The following is a 20905-nucleotide window of genomic DNA, read 5'->3' on the forward strand; positions in this document are numbered from 1 at the left end:
AAGTGATTATCTTATACCATTTTCAGGAAGAGGACTTAAGTTTCTTCTACCATTACCAGAGGTATTTACAAGAAACAAGCTAAGTTTCACTTATGTTCATGAAATAAGCTAGATTCAGCTTTGTTTATGTGGCTTAAATGGTTTTGTCTGCTTGGGAGATTTCTAAGCCTGGTCTCCATGTTATATTATTATTATTATTTTTTTTTTAATTTTTTTTTGAAGATTTTGGGGGTAGGAGTTTATTAATTTATTTATGTATTTTGGCTGTGTTGGGTCTTCGTTTCTGCGCGAGGGCTTTCTCTAGTTGTGGCGAGCGGGGGCCACTCTTCATCGCGGTGCGCGGGCCTCTCACTATCGCGGGCTCTCTTGTTGCGGAGCACAGGCTCCAGACGCGCAGGCTCAGTAGTTGTGGCTCACGGGCCTAGTCGCTCCGCGGCATGTAGGATCCTCCCAGACCAGGGCTCGAACCCGTGTCCCCTGCATTAGCAGGCAGACTCTCAACCACTGCGCCACCAGGGAAGCCCCATGTTATATTATTTTAACAGGATCATTCTCCTAATGGTGTAGATGACTGGATATAGATAGGGATTTAGATATGGATAGATACAGATACAGGTGTAGGTATAAACAGATAAAGGTATAGTATAGATATACATAGGTGTAGGTGTACATGCAGATGTAGGTGTAGACATGGCATTTAACAAATGAAAGAAGTTTCTTGCTAGAATCAGGCTCAGTGCTAAGTGCTTCACACATATTATTTCAGAAATTAACAACACAGCCTTTTGGCCTCCAAGGAGTTCATATTCAGGAGTGAGGAGGGGTTGTGCCGTGAGAAGTTTCAAAGAGGAATAATACTGAAACCCAGCCTGTAGGGAGAAGTAGGGGAACCAGTGCTATCTCTGCAGAGCAGTGTGGCAAAGACCTGAGGCCAAGGGGTTGGGGGCTTTGCTACATTAATAACAATATACTTTTATTACAGGACAGGCATTATATCCATCATCTAATATAATGCTCACAATGAATAGGTAGGACAGCTTCTACTGCTAGATAAGTTTCCTTATCTATTTTATAGATAAGGAAACCACAGTCAGTGGGAGGTATTTCATGAACTCACACTGGAGAATCACATATTCTGATTTTCTTTTTAGAAAAATAACTCTGGCAAGAGTAATGTGAGTATAAATTATATCTCATTCTCTTTTCTTTAAAAAGAACAGGGACAGATTGTAGGACTATGAACTTGAAAGCAGAGAGATCAAACTCAAAACTATCGTAGTGGTTCAATGCCAAATGATAGGGGGCCGGAAGAATGCCATTGTCATGATAAAGGTCAATGAGAAACGGAAGGAGAAGGCCAGAGAGAAAAAGTCTGCGGTGACTCCCAGAGAGCTCTTTGTAGACTGGGGGAAAAGGTAAACGCAGGAGTTGGAAGACCCAGCAGATTTAGTGGGGGTCATGGTAGAGCTGATTTCAGTTTTGAATGTTTTGAGAATAAGGCACAACTGGTTGTCCTCATAGAAATGCCCCTTGGAGAAGTTTGTCTGGAGCACCAGAGCAAGATCTGTAAATCTTCATCATATGGGTGGTAGGTGAAGCTGTAGCGGGGCTCCTTGTAAAGAAGCCATTGAAAAGTAAGTGATAAGAAGCATGTTTACTTATGACTCCACAGCTGTGCCACCTCCTCCTTGAAGCATGCCATGATGACATAGCTCAGCAGGACTGGACCTGTTCAAGGAGTGAGAGACCACCAGGTGTACAAGCTTCAGCTAACATGACGTCATCACAGGGTCCAGCAAGTTATCATGATAGGCAGCTTCACACAGTTCCCTGACACCAGGTGCCAACAGGAAGTACTGCCATTGCCATGAGACTGAAATCTAGGGGAGTAAGTTACTCTACGAAAGAAAGGCTTAAAGACTCAGGAGTGGGAGAGGCTGCTTTGCCACAGCCATGAAGTCTTCCTGGAGGGCACCCACATGACCAGAGGCAGCTAAAGTCGGCGAGTAAGAGAGAACCACCGTGAAGGAGAAGTTGCTGTTTTTCCACGCCATCCTTGGAAAAAAGCATCAGCAGAGACAGCTTTTAAAATAAAGGTCTCATGCTGGGAAAATTGGACAGGTACATGTAAAAGTATGAGATTAGAACACTCCCTAACACCATACACAAAAATAAGCTCAAAATGGATTAAAAACCTAAATATAAGGCCAGAAACTATCAAACCCTTAGAGGAAAACATAGGCAGAACACTCTACAACATCAATCACAGCAAGATCCTTTTTGACCCACCTCCTAGAGAAATGGCAATAAAAACAAAAATAAACAAGTGGGACCTAATGAAACTTCAAAGCTTCTGCACAGCAAAGGATACCATAAACAAGACCAAAAGACAACCCTCAGAATGGGAGAAAATAGTTGCCAATGAAGCAAATGACAAAGAATTAATCTCCAAAATTTACAAGCAGCTCATGCAGCTCAATAACAAAAAAACAAACAACCCAATCCAAAAATGGGCAGAAGACCTAAATAGACATTTCTCCAAAGAAGATATACAGATTGCTAACAAACACATGAAAGAATGCTCAACATCATTAATCATTAGAGAAATGCAAATCAAAACTACAATGAGATATCATCTCACACCGGTCAGAATGGCCATCATCAAAAAATCTACAAACAATAAATGCTGGAGAGGGTGTGGAGAAAAGGGAATACTCTTGCACTGTTGGTGGGAATGTAAATTGATACAGCCACTATGGAGAACAGTATGGAGGTTCCTTAAAAAACTACAAATAGAACTACCATATGACCCAGCAATCCCACTACTGGGCATATACCCTGAGAAAACCATAATTCAAAAAGAGTCATGCACCACAATGTTCACTGCAGCTCTATTTACAATAGCCAGGACATGGAAGCACCCTAAGTGTCCATCAACAGACGAATGGATAAAGAAGATGTGGCACATATATACAATGGAATATTACTCAGCCATAAAAAGAAATGAAATTGAGTTATTTGTAGTGAGGTGGATGGACCTAGAGTCTGTCATACAGAGTGAAGTAAGTCAGAAAGAGAAAAACAAATACCATATGCTAACACATATATATGGAATCTAAAAAAAAAAAAAAAAAAAAAAAAAAAATGGTCCCGAGGAACCTAGGGGCAAGATGGGAATAAAGACACAGACCTACTAGAGAATGGACTTGAGGATGTGGGGAGGGGGAAGGGTAAGCTGTGACGAAGTGAGAGAGTGGCATGGACATATATACACTACCAAACGTAAAATACATATCTAGTGGGAAGCATCCGCATAGCACAGGGAGATCAGCTCAGTGCCTAGAGGGGTGGGATAGGGAGGGTGGAAGGGAGGGAGATGCAAGAGTGAAGAGATATGGGAACATATGTATATGTATAACTGATTCACTTTGTTATAAAGCAGAAACTAACACACCATTGTAAAGCAATTACACTCCAATAAAGATATTAAAGGTCTCAACAGTTTTACACAATATTTTATGGCCCTGTCTTCTCTGAATGATCAAAATAATATGCTTTACTAGGACAGAGCTTGATACTACTTCATTTTGCCTTATTCTAAAGATACAGCATCTGTGACCTGAATATTCTGCCTTTGAAAAATCATTAAATAAAAAATATTCTAAACCCATCATTATAAAGTCTGTTAAATTAAGACAAACTATGTTCAGATGAGAACAGCAGTTGATGACTGCTGTTTTATTTAAGAAGTTAACATTTTTTTCCCTTTGAGTTCAAAACACTCGGAAAACAAAACCAGCCTGCTGTCCAGATAGGATCCTCCCGGTGCTGAGTGTATATTATGAACTTCTGAGGGTAGATTATTACTCTGTTTTGGATCCTTAATTCAAAGCATGTCTAAGTGCTTTGAGGCTTACAGGCAGATTTTCATGATTATGTGGAGAACTGTATATAAAAGATAAAAAATGTAAAATAAACAAAACCACTTCTGTGAGCAAAGAGCAACACACGACAACCCTCAGGAAGCTAGTTGGTAAAAACAGAGGATGATGGCTAAATGGCCTCAAGTCTAGTAGAAAAGAAAAATGGTTTTCATTCCCCCTGCTATGAAACCCCCAATTCCATTTTAGTTAGTCATCATTAAAGCCATTTAGAATTTAGCTTAACATTTTTTTAAAAACATTTATTAACTTTATCTTTTCAATGTGTTTCCTTAATATGTCTATATATCACTATGATATTATATTGAAAGCTGAGAGGGGACATTCTTAATAACATCAACCTATATCCTGTTAACAACTGCTTTCTATTTTTAAAGCTACTTCCTTGTGTACCATAATACTTCTCTAGGCAAACTCTCCATTCCTAAACACACACTTATGCACATATACAAACATATAAGCAAACACATACACAGTATTTTATGCTTTGCTAACAGGTCCTGGCCAAATCTTTCAAAGCTGACAGAAATAACTTGAGAGTCCCACTAAGAGTAATACTGATTCTAGTCCACATATCTTGCCCTAACTAATTCAGTAATATTAGAAAGATATCTTTCAATGATAGGGATGTTTTTGGTATAGAAAAATGTAGAGCACAACAAGTATAAAAATGTTCTTTTGGTCATGTAACTTGATCTCTTCTCCTAGACATTATAGTTGGCATAATGAAATTTTAAAAATTAAAATTTTAAGTGGCTCACAGGTTACATCCACAAATCCAGCACTTACCCAAGATGTGGCTCAGTTCCAGAAAATTTTCTTTTTTTTGCTCTCTTATACAGCCCTCTGAAACAATGTGTCATCCTAGAAGTTGACATCTCTAGAAGTTGACAGTCTTTTGACCACAAGGTGGCTGTGATTTCTTCAGATTTCCATATTTGGGTTGGTTATTTAGTTGGTATTCACTGTGTTTTTAGTAAACATCTTTCAGTTCTGCTACTCACAGCTAGATCAATATGGGAAAAATCTAAATATTGTGATTATATGAATACCAACCTCAAAGCAAATATACTCCTCTAATGCTAGTTGTTGGGTCTAGAAGAGCTTTTAAATAAAAAGTGTAATTACATATTACCATTAGTCTGAGTTCTTAAGGGAGCTATGGATCTCACAACCAGGTTGCATCATATCTGTTCATGCAATTCAGCAAATCAACAGATACAAGCAAGTAACACATATGTTAAGAAATAACAGAATGTCATTTGATGGCGATACATGCCAGGAAATAATCGTTAGAATGATGCTGACATAAATGTTTTAATGCTTCAAGTATTCTACTTTAATAAATTTTAAAGTATTTGACAACTCATGAAACTGGAAAGTTCAACAAAAGTGTATTCACTTGCATATACATATATAACTAAGTATTTAAAGTACATATTTATACAGCTAAGCATATGTTTATATAACTGAGTATATATAACTAGGTATATATAAAACTTACAACCTTTAGTCACAGTTATTAGGCATTTTGTAACCAAAACAAAGAAACAGATAGGTTTGAGACCTGGTTAAAGTCAGACTACAATTCCCATAAGAACTCCATCTGTCACTCCTTTTATTCTTCCTTCTTGTATTTGTCTGCTCAGATAGCTTTAACAAAATGCAACAGACCAAGTGGCTTAAACAGCACACATTTATTTCCCACAGTTCTGATGCTGGGAAGTCCAAGATCAAGGCTCCAGCACATTCCGTTTCTGGTGAGAGTTCCCTTCCTGGCCAGCAGGCGGTCACTTTTTCTCTGTGTCCTAACATGGCAGAGAGAGCGGGCTCTCTCTTTTCTTCTTCTTATAAGGCCACTAATCCCATCGTGGGGGTCCCACCCTCATGACCTCAACTAACCCTAATTACCTCCCAAAGGCCCCATCTCCAAATACCACCACATTGAACATTAAGGATTCAGTATATGAACTTGGGTGGGGAGGAAACAATTCTGTCCATAGCACTTCTTATCTCTTCATCCATCACTTCTTTTATCTTCAAAAGAAAATTATACAAGAGCTGTGAAAACCTTGGGTGGCTAGAGATGTAAACGTATGTGCCCAATGATGCCCGAGGTAAGTGCATTTAGGTAGAAAGGCAGAAGATTCTGTGGGCAACAGACATCATAAATTAATAGTGATTGTCTGAGAAAAGTGTTTTTATATCCGGTTAAAGTTGGCTTTGCAATACTAATACTCCTATATGTCTTTTTATATGTTCTATATTAAACTAGTAAAATTATATGCACAAATGGTATTAAAAGGCACTTACAAAATGAACACTCCTGGTAGCAGTTACAAGCACAGTCTCCAGAGCCAGATGGTTTAGGTTTGAACACCTGTTCTGCCACTTACTGGCTAACTTTGGGCAAGTTAATAGACCTGTCTGTGCACCAATTTCCTTGTCTGTAAAAGAGGAATAACAATGCTACCTATCTCATATGATGGTTGTGAAGATTAAATGAGCTAATTTATATAAAGCATCTCTATCTATTATATAAAGAACAATTTCTGGTAGATAGTGAGCACTATATGTTTGTTATTATTAGCAATAAATAAAAGGATTGTTGAATATGAATATAAGCCCCAAAACATGCTCTCAGAGGAGTTTCGGTTACAAATAAGACTGGAGAGAAATATGGAGTTCAATACCAAGTCGTGGCACAGTAACCTTAAAAATGTAGGGAGTTTCTGAATTGGTTAAATCATGTTCTTGTGTACCAAGGCTAAAAGTTTTTGAGGATAACCAGAGCAGCCATCAAATCAAATGTAAAGTATACGAAGACATATTTGGTTCATTGCTGAATCCCCAGAACTCAACCAACATCTGTTCATTGTACAAATGAAGAAATACAAGCGCCAACAGAATCATGTCTGCGTGAGGAACATTCAACATAAACAGGGGCAATGGACTGGGCCAGTCAAGACTTCAGGGAAGCCCACCAGACATCTGGTTAACAGTAAGAAGGGAAATGTTAGTCTGCCCATTTGTGACGTCTTTATGTTAGCGTTAAAGAGAGTAACAAACTCAAATGCTGGCTAAATATATCTAAGAATTTCACACCTAAAGGCCTTGAACTCACCTACACAGAACCTACCTAGAAGCCAGCTGTCAAAGACAATATGAGGAGTCTAGTAACAGTCAATAATTAACCGCTCTCTCCAACAATGTAGACAAGAGAGCTGATACAGACAGGCCTTCTGCTTGTTCAGCCACTGAAGCCACTTCCTTTACAAACACCACATGATTCACCTTGGAATAAAGTCCTCGAAACTAAGAGAATCCCAGCTTGAAAAGATATTAGCCCCAAATTTGGACCTGTAATGGAAGCTCTATAGAAAGACAGCTTTGCTCTGTTAAGAGCCGGCTCTGTCTTTCATTGTTGCAAATCACAATCTATGACTTGCAGCTATAGGTCTGGCTTGCAGAGGGTTGTGGTTTGTTTGTTTGTTTGTTTGTTTTTTTGCGGTACGCGGGCCTCTCACTGCTGTGGCCTCTCCCGTTGCGGAGCACAGGCTCCGGACGCGCAGGCTCAGCGGCCACGGCTCACGGGCCCAGCCGCTCCGCGGCACGTGGGATCTTCCCGGACCGGGGCACGAACCCGCGTCCCCTGCATCGGCAGGCGGACTCCCAACCACTGCACCACCAGGGAAGCCCTTGCAGAGGGTTTTGTCACAGTGTGATTTTAATGTATAAATAGCTAAAATTTCCAAATCTACAGCTGTTTGAGTATGACATTAAAGTCTCCAATAGCCTTTTAAAGTTTTTTTTTTCTAGAGTAGTTAAGTGACAAAGTTTAGTAAGCATTTTCTGTGTGGCTCTATTGTTTTGGCTACTTTAAAGTCTTCCAAATATCCATCTTTTCTACATGTTAATACTTCCAAGTTTTCATATGTTAATATGTTTTTAGTGTGCCGAATAATGTGATAAATGGCTAAAAAATCCCCTGTTAGTTGTCTCGGGAAAGCTGCTGAATTCCTAAAGAGAGACACAAGTAGTATTGAGCAGGTGAGCCAAGGAATGAATGGGAATTGAAAAGCAGAGATAGTGGGGCTTCACTGGTGGCCCAGTGGTGAAGAATCCGCCTGCCGATGCAGGGGACACAGGTTCGAGCCGTGGGCCGGGAAAATCCCACATACCACGGAGCAACTAAGCCCGTGTGCCACAACTACTGAGCCTGTACTCTAGAGCCCGTGAGCCACAACCACCAAGCCCATGCACCACAACTACTGAAGCCCGTGCACCTAGAGCCGGTGCTCTGCGACAAGAGAAGCCACTGCAATGAGAAGCCCGCGCACCGCAAAGAAGAGTAGCCCCCGCTCGCCGCAACTAAAAACAGAAAGCCCACGTGCAGCAACGAGGATCCAATGCAGCCAAAAATAAATAAATAAATAAATTTATGAAAAAAAAACCAGAGATAGTGAAAGCTGGTATTTTAAGTATATTATATATACATTATATATATTATGACTATTCCCTTAGCCAGTAAAGGATTTTCAAACAGACACAATGTGATTTGAACTCATAAGGTCTCTACTAACAGTATTTTATGTCATAAAACATGTGATTTTTCATTGCTTTGACCATTTTGTCCAACAGCAGAGCGTGACACCATGTACAGCATAAATGAAAAATGAGACTGATACGTGGAATTTGCTTGCTCACTAAAAGTAACTGATTAAGGAAATAAAATAAAAGGCAAGTTACTAATACTTCCAGATTCTACTGAATTCTACTGAATTCTACTGAATCTGAATTTCTCATAATAGAGCATACATGCATTTTGAAGAATCTTCCCAGACGGTGCTGATGTACAGCTTGGTTTGTGAAAAGCTAGTGCAGACAATCGTGGGAGGTAAGTTAAGGAAGGAAAAAAGTCTGAGCAGGTTTAAATACTGTTTGGGAAGAGCAAGTTGAAGGGAGAGAATAAGAAAAAGAGATACAGGGGTAATCATTACAAACAAGTTCTCTACAGGGACCGGGTGACACAATAATAAGCACGGAAGAACCACTTGACTGAGACGGCAGAAGAAACCCACATCTGCACCGGAGCGCAAGGCACAGAGGAAGCATGGACACACGATTCAATCCATAGACTGAGCAGCAGAAAATGGATATTTTCAGGCTTTCCTCAAAGCCAAGCCATCTCCTGAGAGTGACGAAAGAGGCCATGAGGTTGGACATTCAATGCAAGTGCAGAAAGCCTGAAGTCGCTGATTGCTTTGTAAATTAAGACACTATGTGTTCTTTGTTCTGGAGAGGTAAGTGAAGAAACCTCTCATTATTATTTCGTATATGGCTGAAACCATTACAACTACCATCCATTCAAATATGAACTCCAGGATTGATGAGTTGGTCTGGGCAACTAGAATAGCTGAAAAGCCATGTTGAAAGAAATGTATCAAGTCCCAAGGCAGGGCTGCTTGTGACAGCCTTTGTTAGTTGTGGGTGGCATATCATCTGTGATTACCAACCTCTATAATGAATCATTACGATTTCCACATCACAGTTTATTTTCAAAACATTCATTCTGAGGGAGGATGAAAAATTATCCTCTCTATAAACAACGTATTTCTGTTGAATCAAGCCAGCTCTTTCATTTGTTTTTGGAGGCTCCAGCAAAGGATGCCTTTTCTCACCTTGCTCAGATTCCAGAATCTGCCCACATTCCTAGGCTCCTGTTCTCCTACCTGCATGTTCAAAGCCAGGAACGGTGCATATCTCTGGCAGTTCTTCCTTAGTCATGTCTCTCTCTGCTTTGATGGATTTCCATGATTAGATTGAGCCCACCCTGATAATCCAAGGTAACCTCCCATCTCCAGATTCTTAACATAATTACATCTGCAAAGTCCTTTCTGGTATGCAATCTAACATATTTACAGGTTCTGGAGGTTAAGATACGGACAAATTTGGGGGAAGGGAGCATTATATTGTCCACCACACTTACTTATCATTTCTTTTCTTTTATGGTAAGTACTTTTAGTGTGCTTTCTAAGAAATTTTTACCTAATCTGAGTTTGGAAAGATTTTTATCTCTGTCTTCTAGAATATGTTTTATAGTTTTAGCGTTTATGCTTAGATCTATAACTGTTTCAAGTTAAAACTTGTCTATTGTGTGAGGTACGGGGCTGATGTTTATTTGCCCTATACATAATTAGCTGTTATAACATCATTTGTAGAAGTGATTATCATTTCCTACTTGAGTTACCTTGGCAAGTTTGTCAAAAATTAATTAACTATATTTGCCTGGGTATATTTCTGTATTCTCTACTCTGTTCTATTGATTTGTATGTCTACTTTTATGTTGATTACACTATCTTGATTACTGTAGCTTTTCAGTAGGTCTTGGAATCTCTGGAGCTTCCCCTGGAACTGTTGGTTAAATATAAAAATTTTCTGTGAATTAAAAATTAATGACAGGGTTTCCCTGGTGGCACAGCGCTCGAGAGTCCGCCTGACGATGCAGGGGACACGGGTTCGTGCCCCGCTCCTGGAAGATTCCACATGCCACGGAGCGGCTGGGCCCGTGAGCCATGGCCGCTGAGCCTGCACGTCCGGAGCCTGTGCTCCACAACGGGAGAGGCCACAGCGGTGAGAGGCCCGCGTACCGCAAAAAAAAAAAAAAAAAAAAAAAAAAAAAAAAAAAAATGACAGATTTTATTAGGTAATGGTAATAATGAATTGCTGAAAATCTGGCACTTTATCTCCACTTATACAAAAACTGTTCTTTTTTCAGGATCCAGCTGAAAACATTCCCCAGCTGAGACCATATACAACAATTACTCCTTATTATGACAATATAGTATTTACCATCTGTACCAACCAGGACATATATTTTATATACTACCTCGTACTTTAAAATAATATATGTGATAATTCCCATTCTAAGTGGAAATATCCTCAAATGGATGAAGTATACATTTGTATCTCTAGCGATTTGCATTTAGCAGGTGTTCAGTAAATAATAGTCAATAACATAGAAGGCTATCTGATAACAAAAAAAGAACTCTTTCTGGGAAGTAGAAGTAGTATACTAACATTTGTTGTTAATAAAAGATGCTTCCTGTACATAACAATACTCTGTAGCACTCACCAAAGCAGAATTGGACAAGAATGGAAAAAATCAGCAGAATGCTATTTAAATACTGGAGAATAACTGAATCACTTTGCTGTACACCTGAAACGAACAACACTGTAAATCAACTATACTTCAATTTTAAAAGAAGATCTAAAAACTTACAGGCTGCTGTCAAACATGGGTCTTTGAGGAATCAGTATGGTTCATCTAAGATCCTGACTGCTTTTCTTGCTGTCCCATTATAATAATTATCCCGATTCCTTGTCCATTAAGTGTTCCATTATTCTTTGAATAGAGTTTTTCAAACTTCTTGAAATATACCTAACAAGACGATTTTTGCTGCCAAAATGTCTCTGTCTTCACTAAAAGGATTTTAGTCCAACATTTCAAAAATGTGTAGAATGTGCCCACTCCAATCCCAGGTGTGGTGCTTTGGAAAGATAAGGCATGTGCACAGCCTGGTGAAAAGACAGAGACACGCGTGGACGGGAGGATCGGCGTGCCAGCAGACTTGTGTGTGGGGCACAGTCCTCTTGTGCATCAGTGACGCCCTACAGGGGACAAAGCCGAAAGCCGGGTGACCTCAGAGACAAGGTGGATTTCCCAGCAGAAATCCAAGGAAATGAAATTACATTTGAGGTGGGACTCCTGGAACTTTCCTTTGGAATATAGTTGTAGTTTTTCATTTTCTTCCCTATTCGATTTAACATCATCTGTTTGGGATGATCTTTCAGCCTGTTGAGTGTTTTTTGAAGATTCTTAATGAATTACCTAACAGATTAGTCTGAGCTCATTCGTGAAAGTGATATGGGTGATATGCACTTGTTCTTAGGTCAATTGGACAAGCCAAGGGCACCCTGGAGGCACGCCTGTGTTAAAGTATGACCCCAGGAACCAAGAGGTACTGACTCGGGGCTGATTAAGTACGGATGACTCTGAGAGTGTCAGGAACACAAACACTGAAACAAGTTTCCGGGGGCTGGGAACGCAAATTATCGTCCGTAGGTAGCTGGGATGGGAGGGCTGCAAATAAAGGAAGATGGCCATGGAACAAGGGGGTCGAAGACTCTGATGTCATGACCTTGCTGTATGCTGTGGCAGTTTCCTAGAGCTGCCATAACAAAACACCAACAGGAGAGTAGCTTAAAACGCCGAAACGTATTGTCTTACAGTTCCGGAGATTCAAAGTCCAAAATGGAGGTATCAGGAAGGGCTTGCTCCCTCTCTGGCAGCTCTAGGGAAGAACCTTCTCTGCCTCTTCTAGTGTCTGGTACTTGTCGACAGTCCTCGGCATTCCTGAGCTTGTAGACACATCACTCTAGTCACACGGCTGTCTTCTCCCTGTGTGCCTTTATTTCATCTTCTCTGTGTTCATGCCCGTCTCTGTGTCTTAATTTCCCCTGTGTATAAGGACACCAATCATACTGGATGCAGGCCCTCCCTAAGGACCTCCTTTTAACTTGATAACCTCTATAAAGATGCTGTTTTCAAAAAAGGTCACATTCTGATGTTCTAGGAGTCAAGACTTCAGCATATCTTTTTGGGGGGGAGAGACAATTCAGTCCGTAACATATGCCTTACTGAAAGCCAGATATACAATGTTTACGAGAGTTCATTGATCTCTATAGGACATAAGTTTCACTTGGAGTAATTAGTACTTATTTAGCTCTAACATGGTTATCTTTTTCAATAAGTAACCAAATTCCTGTTTAATAGTATGCTTAAGATCATATTTACAGCTCCATGTTTTTTGTTTTTTTTTTTTTGTGGTACATGGGCCTCTCACTGTTGTGGCCTCTCCCTTTGCGGAGTGCAGGCTCTGGATGCACAGGCTCAGCGGCCATGGCTCACGGGCCCAGCCGCTCCGCGGCACGTGGGATCCTCCCGGACCGGGGCACGAACCCGTGTCCCCTGCATCGGCAGGCGGACTCCCAACCACTGCACCACCAGGGAAGCCCACAGCTCCATGTTTGATTATTATTCATATTCTATTTGTTGGTGTAGAAACATCTGACAGTTTCCAAAGATAGTGAAGATAGTATGCCTTTTGATTTCTCCTTGACATTTCCTGATACTTTAATAGTTTTTCTAAATTATACCTTCTGTACCTCGTGACGCCTGGTTTTACACAGTAGTTTTAACATTTTCTCATTCCTGAAAAAATTTCCATTTCAAGCTCTCTTCATAGGGATGGTGGTTGTTCATATTCCTAAACCACTGTTTGGAATTGTTATGTTTTGTAAGTTGTATAAATCTTTGGTCAAATAGAATAGATGGTGTTTTAGGGCTTATTTGTCCTAAGTCACTTCAGTCTTTTGTACACTAACGTGTATTGAAAAGTTTGAAGAGAAGGATACAACGCACAATGTTTGCCATATATATTAGCTCGTGGAAACCTTTCACTATATAATATCACACAGGAAACATACTTAGGAATTACTGTCCTAAGCCATATACCTACTATAAATAAATTTTTAAACCCTATTCCTTAAAATCATCTCTATAATCAGATACTCAGTTTTCACATTGTCCTATCTCCTTAGTGTTATGACCTTCGATCCCTAAGAAGAAATTAAAATATTACCTTGTTTTCTGTTCATCCCATCTTCTACTTAGATAAAAAACAGAACCAAAAAAACCCCACCAGTTTTTCCATCTCTTTCTCCTGAGTAGTCGTCTAAACTTGGTGAACTTAAGAAAACGCGTGTGTGTACCTAGAATGACTTCCTTTGGCGAATCTCCTTTCTCTCGCTTGAAAAAAATACTTTTCAGTCTATTAGGTGTGGTTGGGGCCACCCCTGCCCAGGAGTGAGTCAGACTAAAGTATTCCACCTTCCTTGGATCGGGGTTGTACACATGACACAAAGCAAGACAGACAGATTGATCCCCGGAGGTTTCACAGTCAAAAGAAAAAGAAAGAAAAGAGAAAAGAAGAAAGAAAAGTAAAGAAGATCCTTGGTTTGCTTGAAAACAGCAAGCTGTGAAAATAATGTAGATATTTCACGCTCAGCAATCAATACGTGCATATCCTTTCCGCCTTGGGAAGTTTCAGTTAATTTTCTAAGTCGGGCAACGGAGAAAGTCATAACACATGTGTTTCAGGTATTAGCAAGGCATCAATGATTCCTCTAGTTCATACTTACCCAAACAGTACTCAATATAATTGAATATTTCTCCATTTGGAAGAGGTCCTAAATTCACACAGAAATAACAATAACTAGCTTTCCTGTTTAGTTCAATTTCTGTTTCTTTTAGAAACTGCATTTGCAAGTACAACTAGGCTTTTTCTTCAGAAAGAAAGTCACCCAAGAGCAGAGACGATATGTGGCCTCATTTGCATCTTCCATAAATCTTAGCAGAGTGTTCAATAACTATTTGTTACACTAAATTATTTCTTTGATATCTTAGTAGATAATTATAATCAATAGACTCTATGATACATTAACTGCTCCATCTCCAATTGAAATGTATCCACTGTATCTCAAACACCAAAGCCATCTTAAGATATTTTACATAAATTGCTCACAATTGAATATCATGTTGAGGGATTTCCTGTGCCTTTGTTTCTGGCAGCCTCTTTTCCCTTAGTTTGAAATATTAGTCTCTAAAGACTAGTTTCCCTTGAGCAGATTCTCAAGATTAACAATCCTGCTGCACTTTCTATTCCACGAGGAAAGCTTTTTACTCAGTTTCTCCGGGGAAACAAATGCAGTCTCTACCCTTCCTCATTTGTTTGGCTAACTTATGTTATTTCCAGTTGCCTCTGCTGCTGCTGTTATTGTTATAATGTCCAAATTTTGGAGTTAAGTTGTCTGAATAACAATGAGAACATCCCAAGAAAACTTGTTTTTTGTTTTTTTTTTTTTTTTCTTAAAATACTGGGAACAGTATTCCTACAGGAACTTTTGGAACAAGAGGCCCTTCCCGTTGCGGAGCACAGGCTCCTGACGCGCAGGCTCAGCGGCCACGGCTCACGGGCCCAGCCGCTCCGCGGCACGTGGGATCTTCCCGGACCGGGGCACGAACCCGCGTCCCCTGCATCGGCAGGCGGACCCTCAACCACCGCGCCACCAGGGAAGCCCTAAGAGGCCCTTTTGATCCCTCTTTATTTCCACTCTATGGGGTTATTAAGATCTTCCTACCCCACCCCCGCCCAGGGTTTCACTTAACATAAGCTTCAGCAAACATTGTTCCAGCACCTGCTTTCCACCAGTTTCTGCCTTCGACAGTGTGAAAATAGCTGAAAAACACCTTGTTTTCCTTTCACCAAATGTTTTTTTCTTCCCTGAACATCAGCCCCTGTGGTCTAACTGACTATTTCGTGATGCTTCTGCTATTTTACTTTTTGGCCTGGATTTTTTTACAGCTTTCTGTGTTGGTTAAGATTAGATTTGGCTGCTAGAACAGAGAATTATAATGGTAGCTTAAACATGATTGACTTTTTTCTCACTCATCCAGTAGTCTGGGTGGAAGTTGTCCAGGGCTTGTAGGGCGGCTCCTGGGGTCTGGTACACGGGCACCTTCCTTGGCCCGGTTGTTCGGCCATCCCAAGAGGGTTGCTTCATCCTCGGGATCTAAGAGGACTCACTCACACCTGCGATCCTGCCGGTAAGAAAGGAAAAGGGGGATGGAGGGCAGGCCTCATACCCTCCACTCAAATCCTGCCTGGCCAGAACATGGCTACACTTCTCTGCAATAAGAGTATAGAAGATATCATTCTTATTCTTGGCTGCTAAGAACCAGAGGTTGTACAATTACAATGAGAAAAGTTATGGGGACAATTAGTAACTCAGCAGAGTTTATCTACTCTCTCATCTCAACACAATTCACCAGGTACTTGGCTATTAACAAGACCCTGACTGAAATTATAAGGTAATTCACCTGTAACAGAAGTTTATCCGTGGTTACAGGATAGGTCACTAGTTGTTAAGAACCGTACATTAATATAAGGTTTTGCAGTTAAATTTCCTTTAATCACCAGCCGATAGCTTCTATTGAAGCTGAACTCTGCTACGCATCTTAACCAACCGCCCAAGCACTCCCAGGAGGTGCGGACTCTATTTTTCTCATTAACTGAGCAGACCATCACATCGTGAGTAATCCCAGTCTTTGGAATCCAGAGATTATAACAGACACCCGAAAATTCCATATAAGTTTGATCCTCCTTGCTTCTACAAATCGTTATACATGTCTCCATGGGAAAACAGAAGAAACGCACTTGTGTGATAACACCGTAATTGTAGCACAATTGGCTCTGCTCATTTCAGTCCTGTCTTTATTATGAATGCCTTCTCATTACTTTTCGTTTAACACCTGATAAGAATAAAGGAAAAGAAATTAGTGCGGGATACGGTTGAGATTTTTTTCAGGTACTCATACAAAGGTGATATCACACAGAGACCACTTGTTCAAAAGATCTTAGCATTGACTTTGGGGAGAGAAAGTGAAATAATTATCAGCAGCTGAGAACAAAGAAAGCTACGAATTGTTCAGTGTTCAGAGGCCATCCCAAATAGCAATGAAAAATCAGGAGGTAAAAATGGGTTTTGCATAGTAAGTGTGTTTTATGGTATGAAAGCCCTGCTTTGAAATGAAGATACAAGGTACATCAACTCTAAGTGCCCTGTTCATTACACGCCAGCCTTCCGCAGTCGGGTGGCATTAAGTCTACAGTTTTGTATTGCAAGTCAGGCCACAGCCAGCATACATAATATTTTACAAGGAAATACTGCAGGTGGTCGGAGATGCCTGCAAACATACACTCGAGATAGAATAACGACGCCTGGCGCATTTATTCTACGCACAGAATTTAGAGATGGGAAGGAGAATCCTTGCTCATCTTAAAGAATCAGCCCACTGGTCCTCAAGTAAGGTGGATGCACTGGCTTAATACAGTCACATACGGGGAGGAGGGAGATGTGCACCAAACAATTAATTCAAAACCTTGAGGGACATAGCATCCTGTGAACGGCCCATCCACAAGAAGCCCACTTCTCACCACAGGAACCAGGAAGAGCTGTCAGAATCTTCATAGTTCAGGCCTCTGTCATTGCTCGAGGGGAAGCCATGGATGCCATCGTGTCCTCTGCTTCTAGACATCTTTTCCAAAAGCGAAGGCACTTCTTTTTTTTTTTCTTGGCCGCGTTGGGTCTCTGTTGCTGTGCGCGGGCTTTTCTCTAGTTGTGGCGAGCGAGGGCTACTCTCCTTTGCGACGCACGGGCTTCTCATTGCGGTGGCTTCTCTTGTTGCGGAGCACGGGCTCTAGGCACAGGGGCTTCAGTAGTTGTGGCTCGTGGGCTCAACAGTTGTGGCTCATGAGCTTAGTTGCTCTGTGGCATGTGGGATCTTCCCAGACCAGGGCTTGAACCCGTGTCCCCTGCACCGGCAGGAGGGTTCTTAACCACTGCGCCACCAGGGAAATCCTGAAGGCACTTTTTAAGGGTCATGTTTAAAGTTCTTTTTTAGTATCGAGAATAAAATCAAACACAGCAGACCTAACTGAAAACTGTGCAGCACGTTAGAACTTACTACACAGGGTTGGCTTCTACATCCCAGAACTGCAGTGGAAGGTGAGGAAAAACAGCATGGTTCCCTGCAAGGCAAGAATGGGTCAGTAGGTTGGTGCAGGGGGACTCTGGAGGACCCGGAGCTGAGCTTGCTACGAAGGCATCATTTTCACTCACTGGGTGAAAAGATGTCGAGGAATTGAACGTACTTTCTGATTCTAATGGAGAAGCCATTTCAAAGAGAATGTGCAGATGTTCAATTGCAGCCCAAATGGATAATGGATCATAATAGCTTGTCCATCAAAGAAGGGTTAGGTCACAGCTATGCATGGAGCACATCTTGACGGCAGTGAAATGGCAAGGAGATGGCTGCTTGCATGATCTACTTACAAATACATTTTCTGCCTCAAAAAGATCTGCTCTCCCTCCCACCCCTGCTTTTCTGGCTGACTGTGAATAACTGTGGCTCACGGACTCCTTGTGTTTATCTTCTCAGTTATTAAGCCTTAAGCCTTACATGTTTTGGTACATGTTTTCTGCTTGGGCAGTTGATATTTTCAAATGTCTACCACAGTGACAGTTGGAGCCAGTGATCTTATATCTAAAGGGTCCACAGTGATACGCTCTAAATGCAAATGGGAGATGGTTCCTGGTCCCCCAAGGAGGAGAGATGTGTGTTCCAGGGCCCGTTATCCCAGACTCCTCTCTTTACTATCTTTACGATAACTAAACCTATAGGTGCAAGATTTGAACATACAGTATTATAGACATACTGTATCTTGATTCCAACAGGACACTTTTTTTTAAAGACAAGATGTCTATGGAGATGTGTTGATAAATACAGACTAGAAAACAATGTGATTACATATACACATAGTTGGGTGGACATCCTATCATAAAACATCTTGGTCAATGGGCTGATGCAGAAATTTTTTAAATGGGAGAGTGTTTCTAAAATATTTCAAAGTTCCACCCTTGGCTTTTCCTGTTTAACATAGAGATATAAAAGGATATTTATTTCTAAAATTTCAGTGTAACAGATTTCAGAGCAGTAGTTAATTGGTCAGATGATTATTTTAATTTAGAATAACAGCTTGAAATTTGTAACATTAAGCTCCTGAAATAGAGGGAGAGACAAAGTTGACATCAGTCCATATGGAAAGGGCCAACACAAGTCAACAGAGGAGTATGATACCCAAACAGCAAATGTGAAATAAGGCCAGGATCGTGGAAACGAAGCACTGAAATCAAGAAAGATGATTCAGTAGAGATTACAAAAGGGAATGCTAACCTTTGAGAGGTCACGGATATGTCCGTTACCCTGATTTTGGCAAGGATTTCACGGGCATGTACACATATATGTCAAACCTTAAATGGTACACTTTAACTATCTACAGTTTAATATGTGTCCATTTTACCTCAATAGAGTTCTTGAAAAAGAAACAAAACAGTTTTTTAAAGAAAGGTGATTCATTCGCTCAAATTCAATGAGCATTTTAGGCTCCCGTGCACTCTGAACATGACTGGGAAGCAAAGCGCGAACAGGGCCGAGACCTCAGAGAACTTTCAGTGTGACGTGTGTGATGGCGTTGACAGATCTGTAAACATACACGTCAGAGAGTGTGACGCTCAGAGCTGCCGCACAGGCTCCTGTTAGCTCTGCCTCGTGACAGACGCCCACGCCACACGTTTGGAACGTCACCTGGACCTGGTGATAAAGTTCTATAACATCACTGTGCCGAAAGATAGGCTGAGTTTCTAAGAAAGCGGGAGCCAGGAAGCGACACGGAAGACTAAGGGAGCGCTGTGAACACAGGCCGACAGATGTCAAGAGTGATCGATTAACCGCAGGTGGATGTGACGGGTCCACGGAAGGGCTCTGATGGAACGCAGGCCTGGCGGGGGAGGGAGTGAGCCCAGGCATGGCTTCCGGTACCGTAGTTACAGTAAGAGTGAGTACGGTCTCCAAGGGAGAGAATGCAAAAGGGAAAGCACAGAAGACCCCATTCAATGAAAATACGATTTGTATTCTAAGAAAAGCAGAAAGAAATTAGGAATCACTGAAGATCCATGATGTAGCATAAGTTCCTTCTGTAGAAAGTGGAGGATAAAAAGCTCAGATAGCACAGTCCTACCTACAACCCACTTCCGTATACTAGAGCAGATCTCTGGAGGATGACGAAACATCAAACAGAACATAAAGCAAAAAGGGGCTTTAATTTTATGCCACAGTAGTCACGGTTCACATGACCCCAACTATTCCACTGAAAAATTTAAAACTCCAGTTTGCTGTTGACATGTCTCCGAATCACAAACTAGCTGAACTTATTCCTTCCAAGGGCTCCTGGGGCTTCGAGAAGGCAACCTCAACATGTGAGCTTTCTCACTCTGCTTTTCCCAACCTTCTTCTTTCCCAGTAACTTCCTTGGTAACCATGGCAATGTCTGAAGGGGGGTGAAGGGGGAGGGGGGAATGGATAAACAACTTCTACAGGATTTCGCTCAGAGGTGGCCAGAATTCTAAATTATGAGTTTCGTGGACATGCCCAACAGTCATCTGATTGGAGCTTCATGCCTGGAAAATGAAAGGTTCGCTTCGGCTACACCCCCCCGTGCTGTCCCAAGGCCCCCACTGATGCCCTACGTCTGGGCTCCCGCAGCAGCCTCTGTCACCTAATTTGATGCCGAAACCTGAGAAGACCCGCGTCTCCCTCCCACAGACAGAGCATCAGCGAGAACGGGAACCGCAGCTCTGGCAGGAGGTCACGGCCAGGCAGGCACCTTTATGGTTATTCCGGAAGACGGTGATCAGAGGCTCCGCCGTGAACATCACCCTCGACAGAGATCATTGTGAACAACTAGAATCCCATTTTATGGCTCCTCTTTTAAAAAACAAACATGCGTATACTTGGGAAATGGCCCTTCTGAAATCCAGCCCTATCTTGAGTCAATGCTTCTCTATCGTGGGGCTGCCTCTAATTGCTGTGCGGTGCGGTGGCAGAAGCTGAAAATAGCCTTACATCAAACTCAGTGAGGCCAGCTGCGATTTTTAAGTTGAAACAGGAAGCGACGCTTCCCAAGGACAACCCCTTATGTCAAACCACCTGTGAGGGCAGGGATGGCCACCCTCACCGCAGTTGCCGTCGGCATGGTCACAGCTGCCCTGCCCTCCGAGGCTGCTGGGAGCCTCGCCTGGAGGGGCCGTGCTGCCCTTGACCTCGCACGTCTGGCTGCGGTGGCTCACGTCTTATTAAGGTGCACGTACACTGAGATGCACGCTGCCCAGGTGCTGGGCTTTTCGCTGTGGTACGTGATACGAGACCCAGTCCCACCTGTGTG

General features: G+C 41.6%; 1 protein-coding gene across 2 annotated transcripts in view; it reads right to left on the reverse strand.

Annotated features, from left to right (window-relative positions):
* Positions 1–20905, reverse strand: part of SOCS6 (suppressor of cytokine signaling 6) — a 1023578-nt gene that overhangs the window by 699594 nt on the left and 303079 nt on the right. For both annotated transcript variants that reach the window (XR_010836697.1, XR_010836699.1), the window contains one exon: positions 15512–15663. The gene's annotated coding sequence lies outside the window, so the exon portion shown is untranslated. The remainder of the gene's footprint in view (positions 1–15511; positions 15664–20905) is intronic.

The sequence above is a fragment of the Kogia breviceps genome, chromosome 15, assembly GCF_026419965.1.
Source record: "Kogia breviceps isolate mKogBre1 chromosome 15, mKogBre1 haplotype 1, whole genome shotgun sequence".
Lineage (NCBI taxonomy): Eukaryota > Metazoa > Chordata > Mammalia > Artiodactyla > Physeteridae > Kogia > Kogia breviceps.